The sequence below is a fragment of the Lactuca saligna genome, chromosome 8 (assembly GCF_052625555.1).
Source record: "Lactuca saligna cultivar CGN05327 chromosome 8, ASM5262555v1, whole genome shotgun sequence".
Classification (NCBI taxonomy): Eukaryota; Viridiplantae; Streptophyta; class Magnoliopsida; order Asterales; family Asteraceae; genus Lactuca; species Lactuca saligna.
The window spans coordinates 196,472,531-196,495,138 of NC_136424.1; the positions used below are offsets into that span (position 1 = coordinate 196,472,531).

Genomic DNA, 22,608 nt, shown 5'->3' on the forward strand with positions numbered 1-22,608 from the left:
AGAAATAAACTACCAAAATCAGTCCCCTTGTTGAATTAATTTAACAAATTCGTTCCTATAATTAATTATTTTAGCAAAACATACATAGTAATTAATATCAAAACTACCATTGGTTTATTAGGTAACAAAAATAGTCCCGGAAATTTATTTTAAACGCAAGGAGCGTCATATTGTGGTTCCTCACTGTACGCTTAGTTCCCGAATTTACGCATTAAGGTGAGAGTTACGGCCGCTCTTTTATATTTATTCGTTTTGGGGGAGAATACATGTGCTATGTAGTATTTAATACACAAATACATAAGTCTGATATGATATGCATGCTACAAGTTTAAAGCTATAAAGATTTCCATATCGAATACTATCATGCAATATGCTTTGCACACTTATATAAGATCGTTATGTTAAAATACACATCTCTATAAAAGCGAGTAATTTATACTTTTATAAATACCTCAACCATACTCGACTTTTACTAATACTATACTACGAAATTCATTATGTCCGATACTTATCTATGATTAAGTTAGGGCTGAGAGTTATTCACAAACTTTTTGTTAATGATTTTTGAGTGAGACGCTACTATTCATTAGCTGAGTTTAATCACTTAGCATGCCCCACACTGCTATAATCGTTAATCTTCAGAGCGAGGTACATATATATAGATCTATATGGGGTCGACAACCCCACCTGCGGTTGCTAGCTACAACCATCAATTTTTAAATCGAAGCAGGTGATATGTGTCTACGATCGTTACTACGACGTCCAATGAAACGTCATAGGGAGGGGTACTTTTCGTCCATAGCTCGATTATAGAACTCATTAAAAACATTAACACAAATCTCTCTCACTTTTTCATTACAACCATAGGTTTGGTTGCTGTTAGAACTATTTTTAAGTATATTGGTTACTTATACAATGGATATATTTAAACTTTCATGAAGTGATTACAAGCACGTTTTCTTTAAAAGCATGGATTTATTTATAAAAATCCTTTTTGGCTTTTAAAGACTTACGACAAGCATTGTTTCAACTATTATTATACAAGAAAAATACTTTTGGGCTTTTGAAAGTAATATTACTATGGCTAGCAGAAAACCTGTGACTCTCACCAACCTCGTGTTAACTTTTAAAATACATGTATTCTCAAGAAATCAGTGAAATTTCGGGCACACTCAAACGATGGAAAACATGGCTCGCAAGTACTTTAATTTTCTACTTTTGAACTGTTAAGGCAAACTCGTATTATTATTTTATTACTATCTGTAGGAACCTTGTATGAAAACATAAATATGTAATGAAATGTTGTTTTGTTTATTGTTGTACTTGCAGGGCCGGCCCCGAGATATTGGTGACCCTGTGCGATTTAACAAAAAATAGGCTCTAAAATTTGAAAGATCTCAAAATTTAAGCAAAAAAAAAAATATAATTTAATTTTCTATTGCAAATACATAAAATTAAAATTCCATTCAAAATAATACAAAAAATAGCTTCTACTTGAAAACAACCATCCTCCTAATATTCGTTGAAATAAACTTTTCAATAACATCTTCATAAGTAACTTTATCCAACATGTTACGCTCAATCACCATTAAAGCCAGTCAATTAAGTCGTTCTTAGTCATTGTAGATCTTAAGTAGGACTTTAAAATCTTCAATTTTGAAAAACTCCGTTCTGCAGATGCAACAGTAACAGGAATAGTCAACATAATTCTATATGCAATAGATGTAATAGGAAAACAATCAACGCGTTTTAAAAAATTTAGAATATCAATTGCTGTCAATTTTTCCTTAGGCAAGAGATGTAAAAGTAATTTTAATTCAACATATAAGTCATTTCATCAATATCCGATTGTTCATCTTTCTTGAGTGAAGTTTCAAGAGACATACAACAAGACTTTAAGGTTATAACATCTAACCAAAGTAATTTTTCTGAATTAAACAAAAAGCCAAATATTTTATCATATTGTTGATATTGTTCAAACCTTATAGTTAAAGAAGTAATTGCTTGATCAACAATATAAATAAAATATTTAACCCTAAATTTCTCTTGGGCGGATTGTGAAAAACTATAAGAAGTATCATTTGAAATCTCATCAAAATGTTTTTTTTTATTTTAGGTTCACGTTTTTTAGGAAATATTGGATCATTGCCCATTTCTAAGGGAATATCTTTTGCAGTTTGTAAGGCATTTAAAAACCCATTTTCTCTATATTCCTTAAAATACGAAATCAACCCCTTTATCTTTTCCATAGCAACATCAATAAGCATATCTTTTGATTGCAATTGTTTGCTAATTAAATTAACAGTGTTTAACATTTCATACCAAATTACTAATGCCAATATAAACTCAAAGTTGTCAAGTTCATTTTTTGCTAAGGATTTAGCTTCACTTGTTATTTTTGGATCATTATCATTTTTGGCTACTTGAAGTAAAGCTTTTTGTATATCGAAAATATGAAATCTTATAGCTTTAACACTATCAACACGACTCTCCCAACGAGTGGATGACAACGATTTAGGAGTTAACCCTTTCACATTATCTTTTAAAATTTGCCATCTCTTAGTGGAATTTGCAAAAATTGTATAGATATGTTGTATTGTTCCAAAAAAACTTTTAGCTTTACCACAAGTATTAGCCATATCACACAAAGTTAAGTTCAAACTATGATAACCACAAGGAGTATAAAAAGCCCTTGAATTTATATCTAAAAGCTTTTTTTGCACTCCTTGATGTTTTCCTTTCATATTTGATCCATTATCATAACCTTGGCCACGTACATTATTAATGTCAAGATCAAGCAAATTCAATTCATTTTGTAAAACATCAAAGAGTCCTTGGCCGGTTGTATCATTTACATCTAAAAACCCTAAAAAAAGATTCTTCAATGCAAACAACATTTGACGAGACATCTACATATCTTAAAATAATAGTCATTTGCTCTTGGTGACTTATATCGGGAGTACAATCAAGTATTATTGAAAAATATTTTGCATTTTTTTATCATTTTAATAATCATAGACTTTATTTCTGAAGAAAGCAAAAGTATTAATTCATTTTGTATCCTATGCCCAAGATAATGTTTATGGATACCAATTTCATTTGTAATACCTTGTATATGGTCATAAGAGACCATGTCAAACTTAGCCAACATTTCAAATAATCCTAAAAAATTTCCATTGTTATCTTCATACAATTTCTCATTAGTACCACGAAAAGCTAGATTATGTTTAGTAAGAAATTTCACAATAGAAATAATTCTCAACAAAACTTGTCTTGTAACATCCGAAAAATACAACCAATTAAAATTTTTCAAAAACAACCCGATTTTCATTAAAATGTTTACAAAAAGGTTTTCAATACAAATCATTAGAGTATTCCCAGAATCACATTGCTACAAAATCATGAGGAGCGGTACGATCGCGCCTTCGCCTTGCCACGGTCTCCTGAAGAACTTGAAAAACATTAAACCACAACTGTAAGCCCGAAAGCTTAGTGAGATACCCCCAAAATACCAACCACGTATACGCCCTTCCAGGCTGCGACCTTCCGGTCCAAAACATATAAAACATACATAACATAACAGAACATAGAACAACCATGCATATCGGGAGTACTGTGTGACTGGTCCGCCGTATCGGGCCTTCAGTCCATCGGATCCATCCAGGTCTAGTCATGTCCTTCGAGTCTACAGTGGGGTTGGTCCGCCCGCATCGGGCCTTCAACCCACCTGGTCCACTCTCTGAGTCTACAGTGTGACTGGTCCGCCCGCATCGGGCCTTCAGTCGGCCTTGTCCACTCTCCGAGCCTCGGCACATCTGGTCTGCCCTCGTGGGGCCTACAACCTATCCGGACCGCTCGCTAGGCCTTCGGAACAACCGGTCCGCCCTGGGTATCTTGGCCTACAGCACAAAGCAGGACCCGCCTCAACCCATCTCCAGTCCAAACAACCATGTGCACCAAAACATACATTCATATAATAGTCATAGTCAACAAACCGAGCAAGTAGATTACATAGCATATCATTACCCTAACCGGGTTACCAACCTAACCGGTCACTAGCATAGCATCACTCTGTATATCGGGAAACTGACCTTAACAAGATCTCCTAGCATGTACCATCCTAGCTACCAGGATGCAGACACATCAAACAATAACATAATAACCATATCCGAATCTCAATCCAATAAAGGGCCGGCCTTGGTGCCTTAGACCCTGTTGATATAGTGAGGATAACTCACCTCGAAACTGTCGGCTGAAAGGATAAGATCCCGCTGCTCCGAACTCTGACACGAACTCCTCCACTGAACATCAAAACATACAACTCAATAAATACCCTTAATTACCAAAATACCCCTGGAAGACAACTGGTCAACCTTGGACAAGTCACAGTCAACCCCTGACTGACCCTACTCGCCGAGTCAACCCGATGACTCGTCGAGTCCATATGCTCAGAACTTCCTTCAATCAGCGACCCAACTCGCCGGGTCACCCCACGACTCGTCGAGTCCAACAACTCTGAGTCCACTCGCACCCAACTCACCGAGTCATCCGTTGACTCACCGATTCATCGACTCAACCAGAAATATTGGGACTTCCTCGACAAGACTCGCCGAGTCCAAGGCTATCTTCAACCTACTCGCCGAGTTGTTCTTCCAACTCGTCGAGTTCCAGGCCATCTTCAAGCAACTCGTCGAGTCTCCCTATGTGACTCGACGAGTACCACCGGTCTGAATCCATACAGAAGCATCTCAGGCCATGCAATTGATCCAAAACATAGATCCAAGCTCCTACAATCCATCCATCACGTAAAGTGGCAAACTTTACGTGAATCTAAAGATATCTAGGCCTTATTCACCTTAGAACCAAGGTTTGGGACATGGTAGCTCCATCAACAACACAAGAACAGGGGCTTTAATGCTCTTAAGATCTTCTCCACTCCAGATCTGAGGTAGCAACCTCAGATCCATCCTCCAACATCAAGATGTCACACAACCAAGCACCCCACACAACCCCAAAATGAGAAACTAGGAAGACACAACCCAAGAACGAAAGTATTACCACCAAAAGATGCCTCAATAGCAACCAAACTCAAATCCAAGCAAAGCCCTTTGATCCAAGCCACTTCTCCTTCAAGATTTCTTCAACCAACACCTCTCCAAGCTCTAATTTGCTCCACAAATGGACTCTCCATGAATTTAGGGTTTCTGGAACTCAAGGGGGGAATAAGGGAGGCTGTGGAGGGGTATAATGCTCTTTATATAGGGCTCAACCCCGAAAATTAGGGTTTTCTCCATACAGCACCTACTCGCCGAGTCCATCTTTGGACTCGCCGAGTAGGCCGCTTGACACGCGACCATAGCCGCGACCTGACTCGCCGAGTCTATATATGGACTCGCCGAGTCACCCTCCGAAACTTACACTTTTAGCCCTTCAACTCTACTCTTGCGATTCCGGGATGTTACAATTCTCCCCCACTTAGATTAGGCTTCATCCTCGAAGCCTACGACATCTCATCTTCAAATTACTTCCCACGACGCGCCACCTGACCTTGACCGAACCAAGTCCCTCAAGGTACAATAATAGAAACCAGAAGTTCACTTTCTTCTTCCATACGGTGTCCCCACCACCTACTCAAACCGGGCACCAGCTGTACCCTCCGATAACCACACTCAACAACCGAGAATTACCCATGATGCCTTACTGCTCCAATTCTCATCTTTCACTTGACTCATATGGCTATAAAGCCACGAACCATCGGATCCCCGATCCGAATTTCACTCTATCCATCCCATGTCGACCGAAAGACCCATTCTTCCATTCCGGAGCAACTCCCCCGAGTTCTCCTCTCGCAATCACACACACATGCTGATCTAGCTCTAGCACCCTCAGGTTTGGATAACCTGATACAATGATGATATCCTCAAACATCCTTCCAGGATGAACCGCTGATACATACCCAAAACCCTGATCAGAATCTCACTGAGAGTCTAAGACTCTTTCTCTGTATCCCTTCCGAACCCATCTCCCTGGCTCTACGCCGTGGTGTTCCCTCCGCGCCCTGAGCAACATATCAAGTCGAATGAGCTTTTATTCTCCCGCCGCAACACACTACGCAAAGACCATCGACGGACCACTCCAATCATAACTCTACACTGTCGCTTTCACTTCCGTGAATTCGCACTCCCTTTTAGAATTTCATTCCTCCATCTTTCCTTACCAAGGAAACCACTCGTCCGCCCAGTCACCATGACAGGCACTATGGTGCTCATCCCACGCTACACTACCTCTTTAAAGCGTACCCGACATCCATGCATCACCACTACTCTGACTCTCATCGCAGGGACTTTCAAGCCCATGCACTACCTTCACTGCTCAAAATTGCTACCCGGGGCCAGACCTCCCAATGTAATCCCACTGCAACATACGCAACCCATAACCTCGAACCGATCCAACAATACTCGCAGAGTCTTCAGCATGACTGGACCGCCTCCCCAGGCCTTCAGCCAATCTGGACCACTCTCAGGATCTTCAGCCAATCTGACTGGACCGTCCTCCGAGCCTTCGGCCTGACTGGTACGCCTACCGGCCTTCAGTCTATCCGGACCGCTCAACTAACATTCATCATTCCGAACTATCCCTTCGGGAAATCCTCCCGTGTATACCGTTCTAGCCCTCTAGGGGTTCCAAACTCTATCTCCATCATACATACTCGATCCCGGCCTGCTCCCATGCCTTCCACAATCAACTGCTCTACGTCTGTATTCCACCCCGCACGCCTATTACTCACCCATACGAGCCTGCTCTCAACTGATAGAAATACCGCTGAATTCCCCAAGCAGCTAAACAACCTCTCAGGCCCAACGATCATCCGGAGAATTTCCAATTCTCCCCCACTTAAGACACTGACAATTAGTCACCGGTCGCCATCACCGATCTCCCAAAGCAACCTTGCAGGAAATCAACACTTACACTCAAAATGTTTTTCACCAGCGCCAACAACTTTCATACAAATCATGTTTCCACGCTGCACAACCCGCTCGAAAGGAACCCAATCTTCAACTATCCATTCCTCAGACTGCAGAATCTACCCGGCCTTCAAACCAACGCCGCATCCGCCACCAATCCTCACAAAGATAATCAACGATAGCTCGACGTACTAATTCATAACCATATCGATCCTTCAGGGAACAAAGGATACCAAAACGAAATCTCGATCGCAACTCGCCAAACCCTCCGGGAACAATGGACACCACACGAAAACCCGAAACGGAATTCCATAACCAACCAACGAAATCAACAGATAACAATACTCCACAACAATCATAAATAATCAAAAACAGCAAAAGAACATACCCGCAGCAGCAAGCTGAAAAACACGACCCTAAGCCCTTGGGGGCTCCGCTCCACCCTGACCTCCACCTGTGATCCTCAACGTAGCGGGTGCTGGAGCCTGCACCAGTCCTGCAGCAAGCAGTGGACAGTTGACCTTCAAATGTCCAACCTGATGACAATCACAGCGTATCCTCAAATCCCGAACCGGCACTGACTGCCGACAATCCCTCGCATAGTGTCCCTCCTTTCTACACTTGCGGCATGCTCCACCGGACCGACAAACCCCAGCGTGACCCCTTCCACACTTTCCACAGACGTGGCTACCCTGATCTCCCATCCTGGAATCAACGGTCTTAGACCGTTTCGTCGCCGGCTGCGACTGAACCGGCGCTTGCCTTAGCTCACGCATCTGCAACTCAATCTCTAAGTCACGCCGCCTGGCGGCCTCCTGCAACTCCAGCAAGGTCTCGCACCTCTGCGCAGACACAAACTGCCTGATGTCTCTCTTTAGCATACTCAGGGCAAAACATCGCCCTCTCAGTAAACATCCTGGTGATTTCCATCACCGACTCCGAATCCTGTTTCAGCTCCAAGAACTCCTGAGCCAACCTCTCCCTCTCGACCTGCGGAACATAACGAGTGCTGAACATCTCTCTGAACCGATCCCATGAAATCGCAGCCCTCTGCACATCCGAGTACGACCCTGTGGTCAATCTCCACCAATCCTTTGCCCCGAGCCTTAACAGGTTCAGAGCACACCTCACCCTCTGATCAGCAGGGCATGAACACGTGAAGAAACATCCCTCCACATCTGATAACCATCTCATAGCAACGATCAGATCCTGAACTCCATCAAAAGTGGGTGGCTTCGTATTATCGAAGTCCCGATACTGAAAACCGCTACTGGCTCCTCCCCCTGCCGCTGCTACTGCTGCGGTAGCCACCGCGGCAGCCGTCTCCGTGAGAGCCGCATAGCGCTCATCAAAATACTACACCATGGCGGTCTTGATCGACCTAAACAACTCCGGCAGCTCAGCCCGAAACAATGCAGCAACCTCATCATGCAGGATCTCACGAATCCTCGCATCCAACTCGTGCGTACTCATCTGGCTGACAACCTCGGGTTGTACAGACCCACCCGGAACTCCCTCTCCTGCTCCTGATCCTGACCCGGATCCACTCCCAGCGTGCCCTGAAATCTCCATACTGAAAATAAAACACCAAATCTCAGACATATTCCACTATCCCGGGAACCAGCTCTCATCCCAACCCTAGAGGTCATGGTTTCCCTGATACGCGTATGAGTCCGTGCTTTCAGTAGTACGGGCCCATACTACCTTCCATACCTACCCATATTTGTATGAAGTACTCCCACAACACCCTAGCAACATACATAACAACGCTCTATCCTCACAACTAGTGGAACACTAGAAATATCTCACAAGGAACCCTAGGCTAGCAGGCATCATAAATCAGGAAACTCATCAAGAAATCCTGAAGATCCCTAGCCTAACTCTAGCATGTTGTTCTATCAAAGCTCAAGAAAACAATTGTCATGTATGGTATTTTGGGGTTACTTACTGGCTCCGGCTGATCGTACCTCCGCGTCCTCCTTTACTTATTTTGAAAATCATTTTTAAATTCTCTTTTTGAAAACTCTCCTCGATTTGAGACTGGAGTCACACAAGTGTTCCTCCAATTCACTCAAACCAAGGCTCTGATACCAACTTGTAACATCCGAAAAATACAACCAATTTAAATTTTTCAAAAACAACTCGATTTTCATTAAAATGTTTACAAAAAGGTTTTCAATACAAATCATTAGAGTATTCCCATAATCACATTGCTACAAAATCATGAGGAGCGGTACGATCGCGCCTTCGCCTTGCCACGGTCTCCTAAAGAACCTGAAAAACATTAAACCACAACTGTAAGCCCGAAAGCTTAGTGAGATACCCCCAAAATACCAACCACGTATACGCCCTTCCAGTCTGCGACCTTCCGGTCCAAAACATATAAAACATACATAACATAACAGAACATAGAACAACCATGCATATCGGGTCTACTGTGTGATTGGTCCGCCGTATCGGGCCTTCAGTCCATCGGATCCATCCTCCAGGTCTAGTCATTTCCTTCGAGTCTACAGTGGGGTTGGTCCGCCCGCATCGGGCCTTCAACCCACCTGGTCCACTCTCTGAGTCTACAGTGTGACTGGTCCGCCCGCATCGGGCCTTCAGTCGGCCTGGTCCACTCTCCGAGCCTCGGCACGTCTAGTCCTCCCTCGTGGGGCCTACAGCCTATCCGGACCGCTCGCTGGGCCTTCGGAACAACCAGTCCACCCTGGGTATCTTGGCCTACAGCACAAAGCAGGACCCGCCTCAACCCATCTCCAGTCCAAACAACCATGTGCACGAAAACATACATTCATCTAACAGTCATAGTCAACAAACCGAGCAAGCAGATCACATAGCATATCATTACCCTAACCGGGTTACCGACCTAACCGGTCACTAGCATAGCATCACTCTGTATATCGGGAAACTGACCTTAACAAGGTCTCCTAGTATGTACCATCCTAGCTACCAGGATGCAGACACATCAAACAATAACATAATAACCATATCCGAATCTGATGAGATTAAACTAACCTTTAATCTATAAAGATCGATTAGATCTTGAACAAGTAAGTAAACAAAAACGATATAAACACAATAATAAGAACAAGAAAAGATGGAATCAAACGTGTCGAATGATTAAACAAAATCCTCAGAAGAGCTCGATTAAGAACATCAACTGTAGAGGATTGGAAGGTTACAAGAACGATCAAAGAAACCTGATATCGTCTAGATGTATCGCTATTCTCAGATCTCTAAAAACCTTAACCTAATATGCATGCAAGCGTAAACTTATATACAAAACATAAAAGGTTCACGGTTGGACAGGCCCAAACCGTAATACAAAAAGCCTTATGCTAAACGAGCCCAAAAGACGCAATCTTCAAAAATAATCTTTAGCTCAACAATCTCCCCCTTTGCGTCAATTTAGAGCGAGACCTTCACTAGTTACTTGGGCCAGCAGCTGAAGCAGGTACCTTCTTCTTCACGGTACTAAACAGACATTTGGTGATGGAAAGAATGGTCTGTCTAAACCGGATGTACCAGTTAATCATATCTTCAAAGTACTTGACGTCATCAACCGAGTTCTCTTTACACTGTTTGATAATGAACAGCACATGCTCCAAACAGGTTGTGGTGTAAAGATGCTTGTCAGCTAAAGCGAAGAGACATTTCTGTCCTTCCGCTCTAGTGAACATAACCGTGTTGCGTCTCGGGTCGATCCTGCCCAGTAGCATTTGATTGAGATCACTGGCCGATCCCACAGGAGCAATTTTGGGTTTCTTCTTGAAGACTGTGGCGACCTCCTGATCCATTAGGGCAACCTCCATGATGTAGCAGACTAACATCCTTTTGACATGGTCTAGAATGGGACCATATTCAGCTTCATTAGTCAAAAGGATATTATACAGGACAATCCAATCATGAGGATTTAGATTCGGTAGATCTGCCAGGGAGATAAGATGAGTAGTTTTTGCAGATCCCCGAATCAACTTGAACCAAACATTTATAAAACGTCCCTCAGTATAAGGTTTCAGCACCCGAACGTTTACAATCTTCTGGGCGCTCCAAGTAAGGAATTGTGGACGAGCAGCCGCCAGATAGAAGTCAATGAGCTCCCTGTCAAGCTCAGCGTTCGGGTGAGGGACTTCAAAGATGTTTGAGAAGATGTGGAAGATGAACGCCTTTCGAGTCAACGGCATATCGAACTGCAAATCGACAGTGTTGTTGCAGTCGAACGATATAAACGGCTCGAGCCATAAGTTGCTAGGAGTTTCAATGGCCTCTTTGATTAAACGTTCCCTGGTCCAGGCAGGGAAGAGAGTCTTTCGGCTCTCAAGGAGATCGTGGGCTTCTTTTTGTTTGCGTTCGGCTTCAGCAGCCTCTCGCGCCACACGACTGGCATCTTCATCAACCTTGCGACTGTTCTTTCATTTTAAAATGTCAGCAATGGTCTCCTTGTCGCCTTCTTCATCTTCGTCCTCAGCTATGTTTTTGCCTTTGTCCTTCACACCCGAGCCTAAAGCATGACCAGTCGGAGATGGTTCGGTCGTGTGAGTAGCTTTGGAGGAAGGAGGTGGTTTTGATCCTGTCGTCTCATCTCCCCCTTGTTTCGGAATGGACACGAAACTTGGGAGCCCTTCTACTTTGTTAAGAAGATCGATGGCTGGAGAGAGCTTTTCAGCAAGGGAACGCCTCACCGAAAAGTTTAAGATGGGATCGTGTGCTTCCAGAATGTTGGATATAACAGCGTGAACATCCGAAACACACGTCTTGACCACCTCCCGTTCAGATCGAAGATCTTCCAGTTGTTGTTGGGATTGAGAGAGTTGAGTTGTCTTGACCTCAAGTGCGGTTGTTTTGGTTGCCAGATCGTCCATTAACGAACGCTCGGTTGCAAGATCCTCTTGTAGTTTGTTGAGGCGAGCATCAATGGAGGCACGAAAGTCCGAGTTGTCGTCGCTTATGTTTTGGCGGAGAGTAGCGAACGAAGGCAACTCCGATGAGACAAAGTTGGCCAATTGTTGAACAATGGGTTCCAAAGATGTTTGGGTGGCATTGGCATTTTCCTGCAGGGACTGCAGCAGGGTAGAGGCGTCAGAAAATAGTTTATCGACTTTTTCGGTCGCTGCCTCATATGCCCTGGTAGATGCTTCAATTGCAGCAGTTGCTGAGGCCGCTGAATCATGTTGAGCCCTGGAGAAGGCATCAACAATCTTCTGAAGGGCAGCTTCAGACAGAGAGGACTGCTGGTTGGAAGAGGAAGCGAGAAGTAGGTCAATATTCTCGTTGAGCTCTTTGAGATGCTTCTTGGTTACTGGAGCATCATCCTCCTCGTCACTTTGAACTTGAAACGGACTATAGTAGACCGAATCAAAGATCATGTTTTCTCCCCCAAGATAAGGGTTTTTGTGACAACCGTCATATTCTGGTCAATTCAAAGTCAATTGGGTTAATATTCGCAAATGGGGGTCATAAAATGCGAAGGTGATTAATGCGAAGGGATGCGAAGGGTGTAAGAATGAAGATGCGAAGTATTTCACAGTAGAATGCGAATTGGGGAAGAAAACAGAAGATTTCAAATATTGTCCCTGGAGTTTCGCATTTTTGGAAATAAATACTCAACTTCGCAAATGGGGGTCATAAAATGCGAAGGTGATTAATGCGAAGGGATGCGAAGGGTGTAAGAATGAAGATGCGAAGTATTTCACAGTAGAATGCGAATTGGGGAAGAAAACAGAAGATTTCAAATATTGTCCCTGGAGTTTCGCATTTTTGGAAATAAATACTCAACTTCGCAAATGGGGGTCATAAAATGCGAAGGTGATTAATGCGAAGGGATGCGAAGGGTGTAAGAATGAAGATGCGAAGTATTTCACAGTAGAATGCGAATTGGGGAAGAAAACAGAAGATTTCAAATATTGTCCCTGGAGTTTCGCATTTTTGGAAATAAATACTCAACTTCGCAAATGGGGGTCATAAAATGCGAAGGTGATTAATGCGAAGGGATGCGAAGGGTGTAAGAATGAAGATGCGAAGTATTTCACAGTAGAATGCGAATTGGGGAAGAAAACAGAAGATTTCAAATATTGTCCCTGGAGTTTCGCATTTTTGGAAATAAATACTCAACTTCGCAAATGGGGGTCATAAAATGCGAAGGTGATTAATGCGAAGGGATGCGAAGGGTGTAAGAATGAAGATGCGAAGTATTTCACAGTAGAATGCGAATTGGGGAAGAAAACAGAAGATTTCAAATATTGTCCCTGGAGTTTCGCATTTTTGGAAATAAATACTCAACTTCGCAAATGGGGGTCATAAAATGATGAAATTGCAGAATTTTTAAAGAGATACACACACATAGACTATTATAAGACATTGTTCTTGACTTTTGAGTCCAAAGACGTATGATCACAAGCAACCACCCCACACCCACTCTATGACCAGCCATACCTCCCCACCTTACCTATGTCACTTCAATGTTCCCTTACACTCAATTATCCCTCCTCCCACGTTTTTGAGGGCTGATTATTCATCCTCCCTCCTCACATCATCTCATTTACTCTCATTTCACAAGAAGATCAAACTCTTTCCTCTCTCACTTTCTCTCTCTAGAAATTCGAGATTCAAGGGCTGATCTCGAGTTTTTCCTCCACATTTGGTAAGCATAATCCATTCTCTTTGTGATTATCTCGTTTATTACCACTCAAATCATGGATATCTTAGACAAACTCTCTCATAATTGTGTTAGATCTTCGAATCTTCAAGTGATTCTTCAAGTGTTCTTGGGTTGAACACTTTCCTTCTTCAACACTTACCTACTGAAATCACTTAAGGTGAGTTCATACCCCTACATTTTCATGTTTTCTCAAGTTTTCAGGGGGGGGAATACAAGTTAAAACACTAAGAACGTATCTAAATTTTTCTAACAGCCTTCATCAGAAAAGTTCAACTCCATTCACGGACTGTTTTGGGCATCTTAACTATTTTTGTTTTCAAAACTGTACAAGGTGCAAATAGATCAAGTTTTTAGCTTTAAAATGGCTACTTGCACATCTCCATACGATTTTTCTACAATTTATGGTGATTTTTACAAAACTGCCTATCATTTCAAACAACAATCCGGACCAGTCTGTGATTATGGACTTTTTCACCCAAGTTAGAGGTCATTATAAATTGTGATAAAAATTATGAGCAAACTAGACACATTTTGTGAACTCTCAGAATTTACGGATCTAGTTTTCGACTTCGTATGATTTTTCTATGATTTTTCCAAAACAGGGCAGAATTGCTAAATTTTGCCAACAGCATGTAAATATCATAACACTTTGTATTATGTTGAGCAAAGTGTATAATCATAAGTTCTAATATTTGAATGTGTTTTCTTGCTAGTTTATCATTATAGACTGAAACTAAAACATTCATATTAAATATTATTCATTCATTTTGGAACACGCACTATTAAACTATGAAAAGAGTTCGATAAATTCACTACACTAATACTTTTCCATAAAAGAGTTCATACATAGTACATACATTTTAGATAAACTATAATAGGTATAGTTTATGATACATCACTCTACGCACTCGTACAAGAAGGGTACATTCATACAAGAAATATTTATTTTCACACACATTTCACGTAAACTTGTTATCCTATATTGTGAGTTTCTCTATCTCTCTCCCCGTACGTCCGAGTGCGGGATATAATTCCTGGTAGTTATAATCAGAATCTCCTGGAGGGAGAACGTGATACTTGTATATAGATCTATATTGGGATTGACACCCCACACCTCGCTGCTAGCTACAGTGGGATCTGCAGGTCTACGGGTGACAAATGTCATTTCATTTTTCGCGACACTGAGAACGTCGTGGCAGGTTCACATAGTCATAGTATGATTATAACGGCTCACATAGGGAACAATCCATAAGTTTACGGGATTTTATTTTTTTAAAACCTAAATGAGTTTTATGTCGATTTAAAATCACCTTTTATCTCTATGGGTACAAATACAAAACGTCGGGTCTCTATACAAAGTTATTATGATATTAAAACTATATTTCCTCTAGAATTGTTAGATTTCAGCTATAGTTGCTGAGCGTATATGTTTGAGTCATATAAGAATTTAGTCATGATTGGCCTAGAATTGGTGGTGCCCGCCTCATCTCCTGTTCCTCGTTGGGTTGTGGACCTGGGGCAGACCCACTATATTCAACGTTTTATCTAAGTTAACCCTTATATAACTTTTATACGCTGGACGATTATAGAGGAACTCTACGGATTGCTCTAAGGTTCATTAATGCATCATGTAGGATTATTTCTATTCATACTTAACTAAGAAAATAGTGGATTTTCTGGAAATCAAACTATATCGATTTTACAAGGAAAAACGGTTTCTACTTCAAACAAAACTCTTATGAACTCACCAACCTTTGTGTTGACACTTTTAAAACTACTTGTATTCTCAGGGAATCAGTGAAACAGGAAAACTTCATCGCTTTGAGGATGGGACGTTAAACCGTCAACAAATTATTTTGTCATCATAATGTAATTGCTTTTGAAAGATGTAAACATTTACTTTGGTGTAACTTTTGCAATTATATTTATGGTGGTTGTTTTTACTTTGAGCACTATTATACTCATTGTTGTGATACTCTACATGAAGTCCTCCACCCCCAGACGTTTCCGCCATCCTTGGTTTGGGGGTGTGACAGATTGGTATCAGAGCATTGTTTATAGTGAACTAAGTATATCGAACCACATAAGATATACAAACTATAAATGCATTGGGACTAAGGTCTCTGATTTTAAGATTTCAAAACCACTATACCTTTAAGAATAAATAACTTTTGTTAAAAGAATACATGCATGCATACATACTAAGGTCAGCATTATTTTAGGACAAAACAAAAGTAATGATTGTTGGATATCACAGGTAAGCCTGGGGATGTATGATCAGTCTTGGGAGTGGCATAGCCTGATCAACTATGCTGGTCCGAGGAGTGATTAGCATATGCCCAAGAATGTTTGTGATGTGGCAACAAGTCTGAAAACTTACCAACACTACCACAATGAAATACCATAGGGGTATTTTGGCATTATTAAAATTACATATGTGAGAACTAAATAGATCTTTATCAATAGGTCAATAGTTGCTTAGTGGATACATTAAAGTTTTATGTATCCAGGACGTCATAGACTTAGAATCTGTGGATCTTTGCTCTACTTCCTGTTCTCGTTGGATTGGGGATTTAGAGTTAGGGTCGCTTATTCGAAGGTCTATCCTGTCCCGAATACATATAATTAGTATGCACTAAACAATTTGTTGAAGTACCTGATAAAGATCATCGTATAATTAGCTAATTAGTACGTTTGCTTAATTATTTCTTATATCCCCATTTCTCGCGAAGATATCATGGTTGGATTTCCATCCACACGACGACCGTACTACCCTAACCACGACAATACCAAATGGCTCGGAGAGGAGCCAGAGAATGATTACCCAACCCCTGTAGATGGTCACCAAGCTGAAGGCTATGCTGATGGTTCTGACTCCGACGCTGAAGTGGAGAACTTAACCCCGATGACTCTTGTTCCGAATCCCAACCCTCGACCGGCTATCAAGGCCTGACGCCTCCTTGGGAAGAGTGCTTGGAAACCGGGAGCAAAGAACAAGACCAACATATGTTGTTTAATAGAGAACGAAGTTTCTACAACATAAACGAAGGAAGCTCAGCAGATACAATTTTTCCAATCCTGGTCCATAGAGTTGCCCGAAACGAGATTCAGGGTAGAACAACTCTCTATAGTATCGCAGAGGTTGATAGAAATGCAAGAATACATACGATCCGCACCAATCGCCTTGAGCACACTCGTGAAAAATCTAAGAGAGACCACAAAACCCACTAACTCGTGAACTTCATTCATATGGACTTCCTTTATGAACTATATATAAGGAATTCTTAAATCGAAGAAAAATGCTGGAAAAATCAAATTCTATAACAACTGACTTGTCTTTACTAGTAGGAACTTACCATCTGATCAGTTTTCCTTTTGCAAACTCATGACAGAACAATGTCACCGAGGGAGAAACCACTCCGGAACTGCCCGCAAATATCAGTACGTGTTTCTAACATCGACATTTAAATCCCGAATTTCTTTATATGCTAAATCTAGCATCGATTAAAGCATGCATAGTAGTAATCATGTGACATCGGGCGAGTTATTCCTTACCATAATCAAATTCTCGTACTACGAAAAGTTATCCCCATCTTTCCTCTAAATTCCTGGATCCCCATTCGAAGTGCAAATTTCGGGACGAAATTCCCTTTAACGGGGGGATGATGTGACAACCGTCATATTCTGGTCAATTCAAAGTCAATTGGGTTAATATTCGCAAATGGGGGTCATAAAATGCGAAGGTGATTAATGCGAAGGGATGCGAAGGGTGTAAGAATGAAGATGCGAAGTATTTCACAGTAGAATGCGAATTGGGGAAGAAAACAGAAGATTTCAAATATTGTCCCTGGAGTTTCGCATTTTTGGAAATAAATACTCAACTTCGCAAATGGGGGTCATAAAATGCGAAGGTGATTAATGCGAAGGGATGCGAAGGGTGTAAGAATGAAGATGCGAAGTATTTCACAGTAGAATGCGAATTGGGGAAGAAAACAGAAGATTTCAAATATTGTCCCTGGAGTTTCGCATTTTTGGAAATAAATACTCAACTTCGCAAATGGGGGTCATAAAATGCGAAGGTGATTAATGCGAAGGGATGCGAAGGGTGTAAGAATGAAGATGCGAAGTATTTCACAGTAGAATGCGAATTGGGGAAGAAAACAGAAGATTTCAAATATTGTCCCTGGAGTTTCGCATTTTTGGAAATAAATACTCAACTTCGCAAATGGGGGTCATAAAATGCGAAGGTGATTAATGCGAAGGGATGCGAAGGGTGTAAGAATGAAGATGCGAAGTATTTCACAGTAGAATGCGAATTGGGGAAGAAAACAGAAGATTTCAAATATTGTCCCTGGAGTTTCGCATTTTTGGAAATAAATACTCAACTTCGCAAATGGGGGTCATAAAATGATGAAATTGCAGAATTTTTAAAGAGATACACACACATAGACTATTATAAGACATTGTTCTTGACTTTTGAGTCCAAAGACGTATGATCACAAGCAACCACCCCACACCCACTCTATGACCAGCCATACCTCCCCACCTTACCTATGTCACTTCAATGTTCCCTTACACTCAATTATCCCTCCTCCCACGTTTTTGAGGGCTGATTATTCATCCTCCCTCCTCACATCATCTCATTTACTCTCATTTCACAAGAAGATCAAACTCTTTCCTCTCTCACTTTCTCTCTCTAGAAATTCGAGATTCAAGGGCTGATCTCGAGTTTTTCCTCCACATTTGGTAAGCATAATCCATTCTCTTTGTGATTATCTCGTTTATTACCACTCAAATCATGGATATCTTAGACAAACTCTCTCATAATTGTGTTAGATCTTCGAATCTTCAAGTGATTCTTCAAGTGTTCTTGGGTTGAACACTTTCCTTCTTCAACACTTACCTACTGAAATCACTTAAGGTGAGTTCATACCCCTACATTTTCATGTTTTCTCAAGTTTTCAGGGGGGGGAATACAAGTTAAAACACTAAGAACGTATCTAAATTTTTCTAACAGCCTTCATCAGAAAAGTTCAACTCCATTCACGGACTGTTTTGGGCATCTTAACTATTTTTGTTTTCAAAACTGTACAAGGTGCAAATAGATCAAGTTTTTAGCTTTAAAATGGCTACTTGCACATCTCCATACGATTTTTCTACAATTTATGGTGATTTTTACAAAACTGCCTATCATTTCAAACAACAATCCGGACCAGTCTGTGATTATGGACTTTTTCACCCAAGTTAGAGGTCATTATAAATTGTGATAAAAATTATGAGCAAACTAGACACATTTTGTGAACTCTCAGAATTTACGGATCTAGTTTTTGACTTCGTATGATTTTTCTATGATTTTTCCAAAACAGGGCAGAATTGCTAAATTTTGCCAACAGCATGTAAATATCATAACACTTTGTATTATGTTGAGCAAAGTGTATAATCATAAGTTCTAATATTTGAATGTGTTTTCTTGCTAGTTTATCATTATAGACTGAAACTAAAACATTCATATTAAATATTATTCATTCATTTTGGAACACGCACTATTAAACTATGAAAAGAGTTCGATAAATTCACTACACTAATACTTTTCCATAAAAGAGTTCATACATAGTACATACATTTTAGATAAACTATAATAGGTATAGTTTATGATACATCACTCTACGCACTCGTACAAGAAGGGTACATTCATACAAGAAATATTTATTTTCACACACATTTCACGTAAACTTGTTATCCTATATTGTGAGTTTCTCTATCTCTCTCCCCGTACGTCCGAGTGCGGGATATAATTCCTGGTAGTTATAATCAGAATCTCCTGGAGGGAGAACGTGATACTTGTATATAGATCTATATTGGGATTGACACCCCACACCTCGCTGCTAGCTACAGTGGGATCTGCAGGTCTACGGGTGACAAATGTCATTTCATTTTTCGCGACACTGAGAACGTCGTGGCAGGTTCACATAGTCATAGTATGATTATAACGGCTCACATAGGGAACAATCCATAAGTTTACGGGATTTTATTTTTTTAAAACCTAAATGAGTTTTATGTCGATTTAAAATCACCTTTTATCTCTATGGGTACAAATACAAAACGTCGGGTCTCTATACAAAGTTATTATGATATTAAAACTATATTTCCTCTAGAATTGTTAGATTTCAGCTATAGTTGCTGAGCGTATATGTTTGAGTCATATAAGAATTTAGTCATGATTGGCCTAGAATTGGTGGTGCCCGCCTCATCTCCTGTTCCTCGTTGGGTTGTGGACCTGGGGCAGACCCACTATATTCAACGTTTTATCTAAGTTAACCCTTATATAACTTTTATACGCTGGACGATTATAGAGGAACTCTACGGATTGCTCTAAGGTTCATTAATGCATCATGTAGGATTATTTCTATTCATACTTAACTAAGAAAATAGTGGATTTTCTGGAAATCAAACTATATCGATTTTACAAGGAAAAACGGTTTCTACTTCAAACAAAACTCTTATGAACTCACCAACCTTTGTGTTGACACTTTTAAAACTACTTGTATTCTCAGGGAATCAGTGAAACAGGAAAACTTCATCGCTTTGAGGATGGGACGTTAAACCGTCAACAAATTATTTTGTCATCATAATGTAATTGCTTTTGAAAGATGTAAACATTTACTTTGGTGTAACTTTTGCAATTATATTTATGGTGGTTGTTTTTACTTTGAGCACTATTATACTCATTGTTGTGATACTCTACATGAAGTCCTCCACCCCCAGACGTTTCCGCCATCCTTGGTTTGGGGGTGTGACAGATTGGTATCAGAGCATTGTTTATAGTGAACTAAGTATATCGAACCACATAAGATATACAAACTATAAATGCATTGGGACTAAGGTCTCTGATTTTAAGATTTCAAAACCACTATACCTTTAAGAATAAATAACTTTTGTTAAAAGAATACATGCATGCATACATACTAAGGTCAGCATTATTTTAGGACAAAACAAAAGTAATGATTGTTGGATATCACAGGTAAGCCTGGGGATGTATGATCAGTCTTGGGAGTGGCATAGCCTGATCAACTATGCTGGTCCGAGGAGTGATTAGCATATGCCCAAGAATGTTTGTGATGTGGCAACAAGTCTGAAAACTTACCAACACTACCACAATGAAATACCATAGGGGTATTTTGGCATTATTAAAATTACATATGTGAGAACTAAATAGATCTTTATCAATAGGTCAATAGTTGCTTAGTGGATACATTAAAGTTTTATGTATCCAGGACGTCATAGACTTAGAATCTGTGGATCTTTGCTCTACTTCCTGTTCTCGTTGGATTGGGGATTTAGAGTTAGGGTCGCTTATTCGAAGGTCTATCCTGTCCCGAATACATATAATTAGTATGCACTAAACAATTTGTTGAAGTACCTGATAAAGATCATCGTATAATTAGCTAATTAGTACGTTTGCTTAATTATTTCTTATATCCCCATTTCTCGCGAAGATATCATGGTTGGATTTCCATCCACACGACGACCGTACTACCCTAACCACGACAATACCAAATGGCTCGGAGAGGAGCCAGAGAATGATTACCCAACCCCTGTAGATGGTCACCAAGCTGAAGGCTATGCTGATGGTTCTGACTCCGACGCTGAAGTGGAGAACTTAACCCCGATGACTCTTGTTCCGAATCCCAACCCTCGACCGGCTATCAAGGCCTGACGCCTCCTTGGGAAGAGTGCTTGGAAACCGGGAGCAAAGAACAAGACCAACATATGTTGTTTAATAGAGAACGAAGTTTCTACAACATAAACGAAGGAAGCTCAGCAGATACAATTTTTCCAATCCTGGTCCATAGAGTTGCCCGAAACGAGATTCAGGGTAGAACAACTCTCTATAGTATCGCAGAGGTTGATAGAAATGCAAGAATACATACGATCCGCACCAATCGCCTTGAGCACACTCGTGAAAAATCTAAGAGAGACCACAAAACCCACTAACTCGTGAACTTCATTCATATGGACTTCCTTTATGAACTATATATAAGGAATTCTTAAATCGAAGAAAAATGCTGGAAAAATCAAATTCTATAACAACTGACTTGTCTTTACTAGTAGGAACTTACCATCTGATCAGTTTTCCTTTTGCAAACTCATGACAGAACAATGTCACCGAGGGAGAAACCACTCCGGAACTGCCCGCAAATATCAGTACGTGTTTCTAACATCGACATTTAAATCCCGAATTTCTTTATATGCTAAATCTAGCATCGATTAAAGCATGCATAGTAGTAATCATGTGACATCGGGCGAGTTATTCCTTACCATAATCAAATTCTCGTACTACGAAAAGTTATCCCCATCTTTCCTCTAAATTCCTGGATCCCCATTCGAAGTGCAAATTTCGGGACGAAATTCCCTTTAACGGGGGGATGATGTGACAACCGTCATATTCTGGTCAATTCAAAGTCAATTGGGTTAATATTCGCAAATGGGGGTCATAAAATGCGAAGGTGATTAATGCGAAGGGTGTAAGAATGAAGATGCGAAGTATTTCACAGTAGAATGCGAATTGGGGAAGAAAACAGAAGATTTCAAATATTGTCCCTGGAGTTTCGCATTTTTGGAAATAAATACTCAACTTCGCAAATGGGGGTCATAAAATGATGAAATTGCAGAATTTTTAAAGAGATACACACACATAGACTATTATAAGACATTGTTCTTGACTTTTGAGTCCAAAGACGTATGATCACAAGCAACCACCCCACACCCACTCTATGACCAGCCATACCTCCCCACCTTACCTATGTCACTTCAATGTTCCCTTACACTCAATTATCCCTCCTCCCACGTTTTTGAGGGCTGATTATTCATCCTCCCTCCTCACATCATCTCATTTACTCTCATTTCACAAGAAGATCAAACTCTTTCCTCTCTCACTTTCTCTCTCTAGAAATTCGAGATTCAAGGGCTGATCTCGAGTTT

At 40.7% G+C, this 22,608-nt stretch overlaps 1 pseudogene; it reads right to left on the reverse strand.

Annotated features, from left to right (window-relative positions):
* Positions 1-1,588: 1,588 nt before the first annotated feature.
* The window catches only part of LOC145010414 (uncharacterized), a 36,560-nt pseudogene continuing 15,540 nt past the window's right edge, over positions 1,589-22,608 (reverse strand).